At 28.5% G+C, this 15284-nt stretch overlaps 1 non-coding gene across 1 annotated transcript; it reads right to left on the reverse strand.

The window, feature by feature from the left end:
* Window positions 1-11551: 11551 nt before the first annotated feature.
* Window positions 11552-11632, reverse strand: TRNAL-AAG (transfer RNA leucine (anticodon AAG)). The gene has a single exon. It is a non-coding gene; the product is annotated as a tRNA-Leu (tRNA).
* Window positions 11633-15284: the final 3652 nt, after the last annotated feature.

Genomic DNA, 15284 nt, shown 5'->3' on the forward strand with positions numbered 1-15284 from the left:
TGTGGTTGATTAATCATGTGTTAACTGCGTATTATTGGTATTTCACATACTGAGTTTATTGGATTCTTATTTTTCTCAAAATTATTGTATAAAGTGTAAATATATTATTGTTTTATATATATATATATATATATATATATATATATATATATATTTAAAAAAAAACCAATTATTTTTAAATTGAGTTTATAACACGGCCTAGAGTTGTTTCCTTCTATATTCCTCTTTGGGAAATTGCTAGATACATATTTTATTATGGAATCAATAGATGAGGTCGACCATTCAAAATGAATATAATATATCAAGGGAGAGTTATTAAGATCAATATTTTAACAAAAGCAATTATTCTTTTGATTAATGAAAACAGTGGGACCCACACAATATTTTTAAGTCACGAGTGAGATTCACGTGCTAATGCACGTGTTCTTTTTATTGTTTAATTTTTCTTAGAAGAATGGAGAATGCGTAGAAGTCAATCAATTAGATATTAATGTTGTCCCAAAAGTTAATTGTGTCTCAAACATACCTTAATTATAAATTATCGTAAAAATTGAATAGAAAATGAGCAACAACAAAACGATTATTAAATAGGACTATGAAAATAAAAACAAACTATGTAAATATATGTTTGAATTAAATAAATAAATCATTTTTATTTTTATTTAAGCTCTTTTGGTTAATTAAAATGGTTTAAAATACTTTTTGAATTTTGAACCACCCCAACCATTTCAATTACTTTATCTAAATAACTTATTTTTAAAATTAAACATTTTATAGGTTAAACAAAACACACATTAAGTAAAATCTAAATAATTAGTGTGACCATCGTTAACAAATCTATCGTAGAAATGATGCAAACGTCAAATTTTAGTCTCGATCATGTGTTCATTGTTACTTTTTAATAATTTTATTTTTATCTATTAGTATTATAATTTGACAACATATACATATATCATATTCATAAAATTTATTATTGTTCTTGAGTTGATTTTAATAAAAACAAAATTTAATTTAAGATTTATCAAAGGTAAATTGTCAAAATAGAACATTTGACAAAATATAAGTAATTAATTTTATTTCCAATGGTTTTGTTATCTATGAAATATAAATAGTTTGTCAATTTTTAATTTTTTGAAAAACCATTTATAAAGGTTCAAAATGTAAAATGGAACAAAAAATATATTTACAAAATAAATAGTAAAAAAAGTTAATTTTCATAAATATAACAAACTACTAAAATATTTATCGGTAAAGTCCATAAAGTTCCATTTTTTAAATATTCTAGGTTTGTCCGTCTTTCTTCTCCTCTTTGCTTGGATTTTTTTCTATTGTTTTTTTTTCTTTTTTTGTGTTGCGATTTCTTTCCTTCGTTTTCCTTCGTTTTTCTTCTTTTCCTCTTTTTTTATGTTGCTTAGATTTAGGTAACCAAATCTGATTTATTTCTATCATATTTTTTTCTTTTTTCACTCCGATTTCTTTCATCTAAAAGATCATGTATAAAAAATCTTGAAAAAATCATTTAGATTGACTTCAATCTAAACGACCGTGTAGCAAAAGAATGAAAAAAAATCGTTTAGCCAAATCTAAACAACCGTGTACTAGATAATCTTTAAAAAATAAACAATCGTATAAACAAATCTAAATGATCGTGTATCAAATAATCTTGAAAAAAATAAACGATCGTATACCAAATTCGTTTATGCAAATCTAAATGATGGTGTACTCAAATCTAAACGACTAAATCTAAACGATCATGTAACCAAATTTAAGTCTAACCAAATTAAAATAATCGTGTACCAAACAATATCAAATTTAAACGATTGTTACTAAATATATTACACACGTAGTAAACGGCATAATTGACGAAATATTTTTTATGCTTCTCATCGTAGACCTGTAGATCTTTTAAATTTACGAAATTATTTTATAAAGGGTAAATATTTGTTCGCTTTATAATATTTTTGAAAAAGTGCCTAGAAAAAAAAAGGGTATATAAAAGAAAAGAAAAAGGGGACAAGGAAAGAAAGGTGGGAGACCTTGACTATCTTTCGTGGAAAAGGATATTTGAACAAAAAAAAAAAAAAGGATGGTGCGTGTAAAGCAGATGGCGACTTCCCTATACGCGGCACGCCCTACTAACTTTTCATTACCCAACGCCCCCTCTATTTTTATTTCAATTCAAATTTCACAATAATTTGTCATACCTATTCTTTCTTTCTTTCTTTTTTTTAATCCTTCCTTTTTTATAACAAATTTTTCTTAACTTTATGTATTATGTTTGATAATATTCATCAAAATTGTTGGTTGTTTTGTTCATTAGTGAAGTTTATGTTTTGGTGAACTCCTCAAAGACACAAACTCTTTTATTGTTTTTTTGGTTGTATTTTCTATTTCTTTTTTTTTTTTATCAAATTAACTAATAAAATGTGGTTGTCTTGTAAGGGTTATATGGTTGGTGATCTAGATTTTATTTATGCTTCCAAGTTATTTATTCAGTTAAGTATTGTTTCACAAAGCTGCTCTTTGGATTTCAAGATTCAAATATTATAAATTTTAAAAATAATATTATGGTATTTTTAGTTTATTTAGATTCAAAATTTTAAAATTATAATATCCTAGAACTATACTAAATAATGATTATAAAATATATAAGATTTCATCTTATAAGTTTAATATTTTTATTAAAAAAAAATCAAAGTATAGATCATGTAATGCATTATAAATTATATATTATTACAGAAACAGTATATATATATATATATAACTTAATTATAAGCCCTAGTTTGATAATAATTTCGTTTTTGTTTGTGATTTTTAAAAATTAAATCTACAAACATATCTTTTATCTCTAAATTTCTAGTTTGATATCTATTTTTTTATGACAATATGACTCATATCACTACATTAAATTGCAAAACTAGCAAATTTGAAAGTGGATAGTTCTCTAATTGTTGTATGATATATTTAATTGCTTGTCATATTTGCAATACGCAAAAAAAAATTATGGATTTGTTGTTTTTTTTTGGGTCATTTAGTACAATTTAAAAAACAAAAAAAAAAAAAAAAGTTTTGAATATAAAAGGGGAAGGGGAGAATTTTTCACTTTCTTCTTTGCCCCAACTCTTCTTTGTTAATGCCCATTTTACCCCTATTCATACTCTTACATAGCCTTTAATTTTACGTTCTTTCATTGCTTCACTCACATCTCATGCAAAATTCTAACTACTTTTAATTTCACGTTATTTAATTTTGAAACCTTAGCAGAAAAACACACTCACACCTCATGCAAAATCCAAATCAAATCATTTCCAACCTAACACACTTTTGACAAATAAGGGACTATATCTCTCCTAGTAATTTGGTAATCACCAATTTTTTTTATTTGTTTTCTTAACGGATTTTGATACTTTTCATGCGAGACCACATGTGTTTACGAGGGTTTCTTCTCAAATTTAGTCTTTTTCTAATGTCTTTAATTATGAACGGTAGCCAATTCTAGATGTTGAGATTGAGATTGTTTTCTATATTTGTCCTTTCTTCTCACTAACACTTCGATGGTAAAAACGTGAGGATTGAAAAGTTTAAGGAACAAACCATAAGAAATGATAATGCAGCATAATCACCGTCTAATAACATGAGGTAGTAATAGAGATATGAAGAAAAGAGTTAAAAAGTATGTAGGAAAAAATTATTAAATTAATTTAATGTTATGTTTTTTTTTTAATTATTATTATTGAAAGCTTATGGTATATATATTTATTATTATATTCATATAAATTTCGTTTAATTTGTTGTTGATAGAATAAATTTATGGGTATAGGGATTCCGTGAGACAAGGGTATAGTAATGGACTGTTTTCTTAAATAATAGAACAAATTAGGAAGATAGAAATATGGACAAATATAATTAAGGTAAAATTGAGATATGGAGAGAAGTTAGAAAACATTTAGTGAGATTATTATATGTATATTAATTCAATTTAATTTGTTGTTGACAGAAGAATAAATTTTGACACCATAGACTCTTTTTTTCTTTCTTTAATTAATAAAATAAAATAATTTTACCACTATTCTCTAATGCAATTAACGAATATTTCTCCTATTTTATTATTTTTTTTCTTTTTACAATTTGTGAATTAGAGGTTAGATGATAAATATTTTTTTTAAATAATAATAATAAATAGCCAGCAATTTTTTACATTAATTTTTTTTATAAAAGTTTGGCTTTTATTTGGTTTTTTCCCCTCCAATTTACTACTTTTTGAAAAACTAAAAAGAAAATTACTCAGTTAAATAAGAGCTGAGTTGTGTTATTATGTCATATTAATATCAAATTTTATTTCTATTAATATTATATATCATAGTCACATGTCAACTCATTAGTCATCTAACATTCATGTCATGTGTTTATTAAATACTCAATTTTAGTGGTCATGTAATTCACACTTGCTAAATTGCATGAAAATAATGGCATTATTTGATGGAGTTATAAGACAAAGCGGAGAAATTTGAGATTTTTATTTTTCCAATTTTCAAATTTTCTTATTTATTTATATATTATTTTAATATTATATTTTTTCAATTTTCGTATTTTGGTTGTCCCTTATTTTTACCCTCAATTTTAAAATTTTTATTTGCATCGTATTTTAATTTTATTATTAATATATTTTTATATACATTTCTAGTTATAGTTTTATATTTCTACAAGGATTCATTAAAAAAAAAAATTAATTTCTTAGCTTTAAAATTTGTCTAAAAAATATATCTGTTCATTGCAAATTAACATGAAATGACAAGAAATATGTATGATTTTACATTATTTTAAACGGCTCTATTTTGTTTCAAATATTTAATAATTAAATTAAATGAAAGGTGAATCAAAATTTTGTTCATCAAATTAATATATAAATTTATGTACAAAAAAAATCAAATTAAACCTGGTGCATCACACAAATCTCCCTAACTAGTCATAAGAAAATGAAAGGAAATATATTTCATATCTCAAAATCAAAAAGGATATATATGAATGAATGGATACCTAAATTATAGTTTAGGCGTGTTTGTGACAACCCACCAATACTAAGAACACAAATTAAAATTAATCAAAGGAAAATAAATTCCATAGACTCATATGCAAATATTTTTCTTATATAAAGTATTAAAGATAGAATAATCTCTCTCTCTCTCTTTAATATTGTTTTTCCTAACATTATATTATTTAAATGTAATGGAATAGTTACAAAATACATGTTTTTTCTTTTTAATATTATTAAACATTGACTTCATATGAATTAAGTAATTCATCATTTTGTTTTAATAGTAACCAATCTAATTGTACACAATAATCACAACAATTATTATTATTTTACACTTATATTAGAATTGAGTGTTTAAATTATAAAATATCGATAACACATTTACGTAAGTCGGGTTTTATAATTATTATAAGTATTTTAATTAAGGATGAATTTTGATGGGTAACAAAAAGAAAGGGAAAACGAAAATATTCACAAAGAAAAAAGGTAACAAAAAATTTAAATGTGCTATTATTGGAAATTTGATAAATTTCGATGTGTTTTTCTTTTAAAAAATATAAAAAAGAGGCAAAATATTTACGCTCTATGGAACAATTCTAAAAACGAAATAGACTCAACCATGTCGTCAACAATGCGCGCGTAATATATTTGCGATCGTTTAGATTTGGTTATTGTTTGATATGCGATCGTTTAGATATGACTACAATTTATACGCGATTGTTTAGATGTGGCTACAATTTATACGCGATCGTTTAGATATAACTATAATTTATCTTTTCAATTCCATCATTTAATTTTGTTACACGATCGTTTAGATATGACTACAATTTATACGCGATTGTTTAGATATGACTACAATTTATATGCAATCGTTTAGCTATAGCTATAATTTATCTTTTCAATTCCATTATTTAATTTTGTTACCCGATTGTTTAATTTTGTTACGTTTAAATTTGGTTACATGATAGTTTAGATTTGGTTACACGAACGTTTAGATTTGATCACCCAAATATAAATGATTTTTTTTTCATAATTTGGTATACGATTTTTTTAATTCTCTTGCTACACGATCGTTTAGATTTCTTTACCCGATCGTTTACTCTTTTTTACGCAATCGTTTACTTTTTTTTTACACAATCGTTTACATTTGGCTACTCAATCAAAATGATTTTAAAGATTTTTTTATAGACAATCTTTTATTTTTTTTACACGATTGTTTACATTTGACTACTCCAATTTAAATGATTTTTTTAATACAAGTTTTTTTTTCTTTTTACACGATAGTTTACATTTAGCTACTCCAACCTAAATGATTTTTTTTCAAGATTTTTTATACACGATCTTTTAGATTTTGCTATTTTTTGTACACCACGTAAAAAAAGAAAAGAAAAAAGACGATGGAAAGAAATCGCAATAAAAAAAAAGAAAAGAAGGAAAATGATTGAAAGATTAAACGACATAAATAAAGAATTGAAAAATAAAAAAGATGATGGAAAGAAATTACAAAAAAAAAACAGAAAGAAGAAAGATGAAATTGAAAGAGGAAGAGAATAAGAGAAATAACAAGAGGAAGACGAATCGCGAGGAAGAAAAGAAGGATGGAAGGACAAACCTGAAATATTTAAAAAATGACTAACTTTTTTAGTTTTGTTATACGGGCCATAGATAGTTTGGTGTTTCCTTACATTTACAACAAATTTTCTTCAATTTTTTGCTATATTTGAAAATATCTTTATTTCTTCACTATTTCTTTTAACACTCAATTTTGTTTATGACCGATTTAGCATAGGTTTAAATATATAAAAGTTTAGATTTAATAAGATAAAAGGCAATGCATGTAGAAGTGTCAAACAAATGTTTAAAGCGAAAGATTGTTGAAACTTTGGATGACATCATCAGCTGATGTGGATGTTGTGACATATGTGCCATACCAAAACTAATGCAAAATTTCTTGGTAAATCACTTTTGTTTTGTCTTGGGGAAAATTTTGGCCATCAATTTCTTTTTCCTTTTTTATTGATGACCAAAATATGTGTCAACGGAATTTTCTTTTCAAAAAATAGGAATGGATAATAGAGTTGGTTAAAATGGTAATGAAAATAGACTTAGAAAAAAAAAACCTACACCGATCAATTTTTTTTTAATACAACAAGTATCAATGAATAAAGAATCGAACTTTGAGATGAAAAATCAATATTACGCTAAACACACGTTGGGTAAAGAAAAAATTATACCAATTTCAAATATTATAAAATAACTAATTTTATACCACGATTGAACTTTGTATTATAAAAATTATATATTTGTCGTAAATTGGTCGAAAAAAATCCAAGGTAGGTAAAAATCAAACAAAGAATCACTACAAGAAATCGGGATTTTTCCGACGCCGAAAAACGTCGGGGGAAGTGAAAATATGTCGGGAAAGGATCTTCCGACGCAGTCCTCGACGTCGGGACAAACGTCGGGGGAAGTGAGTCGGGATAGGCTTTCCCGACGTTGTGTTGGTCACGCATCGGGAAAGCCTCGTCTGCTTTCCCGATGCCATGTACTGCGTCGGGAAAGCCTCCCCCGACAGGCTTTACCGTGCAGCTTTGTTAAGGAACCAGTTTGCCGACACTATACTGAAAGCTCGAGAAAAGCACTTGAAAATGTTTGTTAAACTTGAGATTTTTCTTGTTTATCCAATGTTAGGCCAACCCTATGATGCACAGACGCACACATATTCATTCAATGAAAGTTGTTTCAATTAAAAAAAATATTCATTTAAGATATATTTGTTTTGAAAGTCATTGACTGACTTAGCTACAGGGTGACAAACGGGATCCTGAAAAAGTGAGAATGGAGAGAGAAAAACTTGAAAGATAGAAAAGAGAAGGTTGGCGGCGAGCTACAGACGGAGGAAGGCTGAAGCTGAAGTTGCAGTCGCGGCGACGGACGGCGGCGATGGACGACAACGAAGATGGAAGGGACGACGGTGAGCTACGGACAGCGACAGTTTCTCTCTTCTCCAAACTCTTTCCCTTTCATTTTCAGTTCTGTGTAAAACAGAAATGAAATAAATAAGCAGGGGATCTCTCGACGCCCTAAGTAGTGCATCGGGAAAACCTAGAACTTTTCCCGACACACTACTTACGGCGTCGGGAAAACCTAGGTCTTTCCTGACGCACTACTTGCCTTTCCCGACGCACACTTACGACGTTGGGAAAACCTATGCCTTAGGAATACCCCTTATTTCCCACGTGAGGCTTGTCCCGACGCATTACTTACAGCGTCGAGAATACCCCTTATTTTCCGACGTCTTGTGGCCGACGCATGAATTGTGCGTCGGGAAAACCTCTGATTCCCGACGTCTTACTTTATGCGTCGAGAATAGCTTTTTCTCCCGACGTCTTACTTTATGCGTCGGGAGAACCTCTTATTCCCGACGTCTTTTATGCCGACGTCTTTTTTGACGTTGGGAAAAGTCCGATTTCTTGTGGTGAATTGAATTGCAATTGCCAAAAGGAAAATTGACAAATATATATAAGAATTAAAATCAAAATATTAGTATATGTAGTATAATATAATAATGCAAAAAACAGTTGCACACCCAATAAGATTTAAAAATTTGTTCCATTAACCTAAAAGTGTTTCCTATTATGTTTATGCAACAGACTAAGACCGAAATGAGTCTAGAATAGAGGATTGACTAGGAATTTTGCCCAAAGACAATAGTCTAACAAGAAAAAAAACAAAACTCATTGACCAAAACGGACCTACCAAAATGAGTTTAATTACCCATGCTTTTATTTGGAAATTTCTTTTTCTTTTGGTAACCCTTGTTTAAAGTGTTTCTTTCTTTAATTGCATGTTTGGTTCTCAAATATTTAAGAATAACGTGTAATAGACTTTGAAAAATCCTCTCGACTTATTAAAAAATTCACTATTTAAATTCTCAAGTTTTTGTTAAAGAGATCTTTAAGACATCCAACTAAAATCAATTTCAATAATAGACTTAATTTAGGGTCTTAATTAATCTTTAATGAATATTAAAATCCCACAATAAAGATAAAAACACTCACAGAAGCTGACTAAACCAAAATCAATGAGCGACGACAGCAGATGGCAGTGGTAGACTAATATGACAACGCAAATGGCTACAATCGGACAAGGTTGCATAATGAAGCATGGCGGCTAGAGTTTCTTAGGAAAAAAGATGAACATTTTCTTTTTTCTTTTCATTAAATGTACAAAACCTTAAACATTTATAACAATTAATAATAATAATAATTTTTTATTATTATCATTTTCTCTTACCAAAATATATAACAAACATATATAATTATTTAAACTCTTTCTTTCCTCTTCTAAATAAATCCATTGTCTTTTCTTATCCAATCAAATCAACCATCTCTTTCCTCGTTAATTATCTAATTTTTCTAATAATTATAATTATATTTCATGATATAATTAACTTTACTTTTTATATAAAACCAAATAATTAATATCATGTTCTACCAAAAATTTAATTTTTTAATTAAATATACATATTCATATATATACTCAATTAATTCCAATACGACTAAAACCAAATTTACCTTTCAAGATCCCAAATTAGTTTAAATTTTCAATTTTTTTAATTAACCAACTCTTCTCTAATAAAACACATATCTTAAAATGTCATTGATTCTAACCAGAATTATTTTAATTCAATAATTCAATTTTAGTTCTAATCTTCAAGATAACATCCAACTAATTTAACATAATTAATAAAGCTTCTTAAATATTTTGGATGTTACATTTCTTTTACCAATAATTATATTTCAATATATAATCATCAATTTTCTACTCATTAATTATATAACCAAAACTACATGATTAATGATTAATGACATTCTCCACCAAATTTCAAAATCTTTAATTAAATGTAACATCCAAAATTTTTAAGGTAATATATATATATATATAATTTAATTAATCCAACACATTACCCAAATAAATTCCTTAACTTCCAATTCCAATTAATCTAACACTCATAATAATCTAATCATAAATTATTTAAGATAAATTAAGCAACAAAATTACCTTAAATTTTTTGGGTGATATATTTTTTATATGTGCTTTTGAAACAAATTCATTTTATCAATATACGATTAGTTCAATTCTCATTTCATTTATGTCTTTCATCTTCATTGATTGCATGAGTAGCTAAATATCTAAAGGGGTCTGGCCAGTAGAATGAGAATTGTGATGATGTGCCTAGTTTGTTTAGTTTGTTTAACTTATGTGATGATGTCATACTTAAACACGTCGAAAGGTTGATTCAAGTGAAGGTAGTTAACTACTCAAAAGAGTAAACGAAGACCAAGTCAAACAAAGATAGGAATCAACTTAGAAACAAGAGTACACCGCTATCACATTTCATTACATCATATGCATCTAGAAATAGAGTATTTGTGATATGTCGGTGTTAAGAGAATGTCTACCTTATTTAGTATGTGGATGTATGAATGAATCTAAGTTTGTTAATGGATTTGAGAAAACTTTTTGACCTTGCTTTGCCGCATACAAAGATGTCCATGGGGCGAGGCGGGGCAGGGACAAGGATGCCACTCTCCGTCCCTATCCTTGGCCCCTATCCCATTCCTCATCCCCACAAATTTTCTCGCAGGGAACAGGGTGTGGATTCCCCTAGGAAAATATTTTTTGCTTTTGTTTTTTTAATAAATAAATATAAATATAGAAACATACATACAAATATACAACATATTTCTTTCCTGGCTGGGCGGGAAAATAGGTGGGGCTGAGGATGAGGAATAGGGGTCATGGCCATTCTCGTCCTCGACCCCAAATTGTCAATGGGAAAAAAGTAATCCCTACTCCCTCCTCCATTTCCAGTGTATTTAAGGATTCCCTTTCTCGTTTGGGGTGGGTTCATGTGGGGCCCCCGTGTCCGCTAATAGTTGCATACTTGTAATCAACGCCTTAAAGCCTTAGAGCACTTTCAACTCATCGACTGCATACCACTTGGGCTGAATAGTTTAGAGTAAGTTATAACAAATCTCACATCTTTAAGTATTATTTATTTAACAAAGAGAGTAAGACTTAAATTCAAAATCATCAACAATTTTTTCCCTATGGAACTCTCCAGGACCTACTTTAATTTGCGTCGGGAATAGACTAGAAAAGCTTGTAAAACACAACTATCAACGCATACACTTTATCACATAACATAGTATCTCAACACAACTATTTACATATACAACACAACAATAATAAAAGGATTAAAAGAAATAAAGAAAAAGATAATAAAAGTAACACAACTATTCACGTATACAACAAACACAGTAATAAAATGATTAAAAGAAATAAAGAAAAAGATAATAAAAGTTTCTACTTCCATCATAGTAACAATCTAGAAGTTCATTTTGCAAGAGAACTAAATAGGGTATTGAATTTGGTTGATGTTGCAGGTGTGCTTAACCTCTATGAGCTTGAGAAAGGAAGATATGGGTGCATGAACGAAAATAAAATTATTGTTGAGAGTGGGATTTGAACCCACGCCCTTTCGGACCAGAACCTTAATCTGGCGCCTTAGACCAACTCGGCCATCTCAACTTTGCTAACAATTACATACATATAATATTGAGACTAATGATAATCTACAACTAAGGAATATTAATGAAGAATAAGTCAAATATATAACAAATGACAAATATAGCAATTTTTTTTTGTCAATAGTGTCATTTGTTTTATGTTTATTCCTAAAATACCCTTAAACGCTGAAATGAATTTATGGGCAATTTTTTTATATTCTCCACTTCTTTCAGTTTTGTACCCTTATGAGCTACACGGTAAGTATTCTCTCCCTCTACTATTTTTTTTCCTTCAATTTCCGCCAATTCTACTATGTGGTTTCTTCTACGTGTTTTCGTCAATGTCGGTTATGCTTATGAATTCTTCACCATCACTCTTTTATATGTTATGTTGGTTTTGTTCCATTTTACTCAATTTCTTCACAAATATGATATAAGTTGATTTCATTTATGATTTTATTGTAGTATATTTTAAGTTCAAAATCATTTTACTTTCAAGGTTTATTGGATTACAAATTTATGTTCTAAAACTTGTAGTTTAGTTGGTAATTAAAATCATATTCTATTTAATAAAGTTGTTATTGATAAATTATTAGTAAAATTGGATACTATGATCTTAAATCAAATAAACTAAGGTCTCAAGTCTATCTTGAGTAAACATAAACTTTATATAAAGACATAAATGTGGATTGAGTTCGAGTATATAGCCTAAACGATATAATAGTATATGGATAAGGTTGAACGTCTTATTTTGTAGACACTATAGATGCGACTCACTTTGTGGTTAGTACAAATGATATGATCCTGAATCGTTAATGTGAAGACATGAAAGTTAGAGACATAATTTGTAAAGAGTTTACATAAGGCTAAAACTATAAAATAGTCATTTTATGTTATAATATCGTTGACTGTGTAAAATTGATTATTTCGATTATTGATTACCTAGGTAACTTAAACTTAATCTTAATCTTAAGCTAGCTATGAACTTCTGTTCATATGGGATTTTCATTAGATCTGCATAGGTGATGGCAACTCAACAACGTTGGCCCAATAAACCTCTCATTTTAGAGATAAAAACGGGCTAGGTAGATAGCTAGGAACATAGGGTGTAAGGTGAAATTTCAATTAATCTCATCATAAGGTTAGTAGATAAGTTGTTCTCTTAAGGATTGAATCCAAGTCTTGAACATGGGACTTCGCCCTCTTATTGGCCCGAGAGGGATTTAGTTTATTGGTTGGATCTTAAACCAATTACTCAATAGTGAATTAGTAGGACTTAAGAAGTAAGATGAATCTTAAGGGTAAAACGATACTTATACCCAATTGAGGTTACAAACAACTTATGAATGATTAGCTTACCAATCATGGTTATATCAGATAGACACAAATATATATATATATATATATAGTGAGGGGAGTGCAATTACAAGACTTTAGGAGAATGACTCATTAGTTAACAAATGTTGATTAACTCGGTCTAAAGAGTTTAGCCAGTTAATTTCTGATAATTAGAGTCCATAATCTATAAGATCTATTAGGTTTCTTTGCTAGCTCATATGGAATAGACTAAGAATAATATGTTGATTTAGTTTAAATAGATCCAATTAGGAAAAGAGAGAAAAATTGACAAGTATATATATGATATAACAATTGGTTTATAGATAAAACTTTTATATTTAAATCACACTTGATTTAAATATCAAGAATATGAAATGAATTCATATTCGAAAGCTTATAATTGATAGAAATGGTCAAAGTTGTAAAAAGTCAAAGTCAAAATTTGACCCGCGACAAATTTAAATGTAATTTGAATTTTGAGAAAATAAACGTGGATTCATGCTCATAAGGTTGAGATTAGTCGATGAGAGCAAAATGGTAAAAAGTTAAAAAAATTGATTTTTGGTTTGTGACTTTGATTAAAAAATGAAAATACTAAAATACCCTTGATTTAAGTTAGTAGGAAAAGTTGGGTAATCCCACTAATGGGATACATGGAAAGTCATAGTGATGACACCTAGTTCACTAATTTTTCACAAAAATCTTCAGCGTCCCTCGCTCACCAAAAGTTGGTTCTTCCTTCGATTTCTATTACTTTTTCTCCTTTCAATCTTATACTCACCGGGTCCCACAATCGACCCGTTCTGAGTCTAGAGGATAGCGGGTCAAAATTAGTGGTTGTCCTGGATTTGTGTTCATGAGGAGATTACAAGAATTGGAAAGCTTCAAAGGTATGTTTCCATTTACCATAATTTCATTTTACTAGATTGTGATAGCATGTTAATTTCTAAATGGCTTAGATACAATTAAAGTAATTTAGATCCTAATTTTGCTGCGTATGTTTATGTATTCCATCATGTGATATCAGAGCATGCTTAATTTTATTTAATTGCATATGGTGAGTGTCAATTTATTAGATAAATTATGGACTCAACCAAATAGATACATTATGGTTTTGGCAAACAAAATTAAGCATGTGGTTTGTAATAATTATTGTAATTGATTGAATTTGGTGGCTGTTTAATTTTTTTCCAAGGGCTCGCAAATTATCTAAAGTCATCCATTTGAATCTAGGCTGTACTACACTAAATATATATTATTGTAATAAATTAGTTTTTTATAAGAACCAAAATTAGTCCATTTTATTTATTTTTAATTAAATTATGCATTTGATGTATGTTTTAATTAAATTTAAATTTTATGTACAGAAAGTTTGCCATATATATTTAAAATCACACCATGGAGGGTGTGTAAAATACATCTTTCAAAATCATAACCCTTCTATTCAACCTCACTAATTCTTAAAATTTGGATGATATGAGAATCACCGAGCATTCTAGTTTCAGGCTCCTCAAAAGGAGAAATTTTGAACCAATTTTTGTCATAGAAGACATGTCTAATGGCTCCGACATCAACCCACCATCCTTCAAAACTTGGAATCGTAGATATATCGTCTATCATAACCACAAATGGATCCTCGATAATATTGGCTTGTGGCACAAATCTTTGTTTAGGAAGTCTGCAAATTCGATTAATATACCCACTTTTGTCACAAGCAAAACAAATTGTTTGAAGTGTTGAGAGCATTTGCTTCGTTCTTATTCACTTGGTTTGGATTTCTCTTATTAGAATTGTGAGATTTATTATATTCTTTTTCATAAGATTCTACTTTGGCTTTAAATGACTATTTTTAGGAATATGACTATTAGATAAATTATCACTAGAAGAAATTTGGTTTACTTTCGTGAGACTTTTATTGTCAGCTTGGATCAAAGCATCTTGTCCTCTTTCCTACTCTTCCTCCACACGAATGATAGTAATTAATACATCTAGAGAAATTTCCTTTTGCTTATGACATATTTTTTGAAATTTTTTCCATGACAGTGGAAGTTTATCAATTATGTCTGCAACAATAAGATTGTCTCCAATCTTAATTCCTTAATTTCTTTAGATGTTACTTCAACCACTATCATTTGAATGTCTTGAGCTTGCTCTATCACGATTTTTTCATCCACCATTTGAAAGCAAAAGAAGCGATGTGCAACATACTTTTTCGTTGCAACTCCTTTAGTATCATATTTATTTCGCAAGGCTTTCCATATTTTCTTGTAGATGTGAAAATAGTATCATAATGATCATAAAACAATCAGCGAGATAATTTAAAAGATAATACCGAC

This window comes from Cucumis melo, chromosome 5 (assembly GCF_025177605.1).
Source record: "Cucumis melo cultivar AY chromosome 5, USDA_Cmelo_AY_1.0, whole genome shotgun sequence".
NCBI lineage: Eukaryota > Viridiplantae > Streptophyta > Magnoliopsida > Cucurbitales > Cucurbitaceae > Cucumis > Cucumis melo.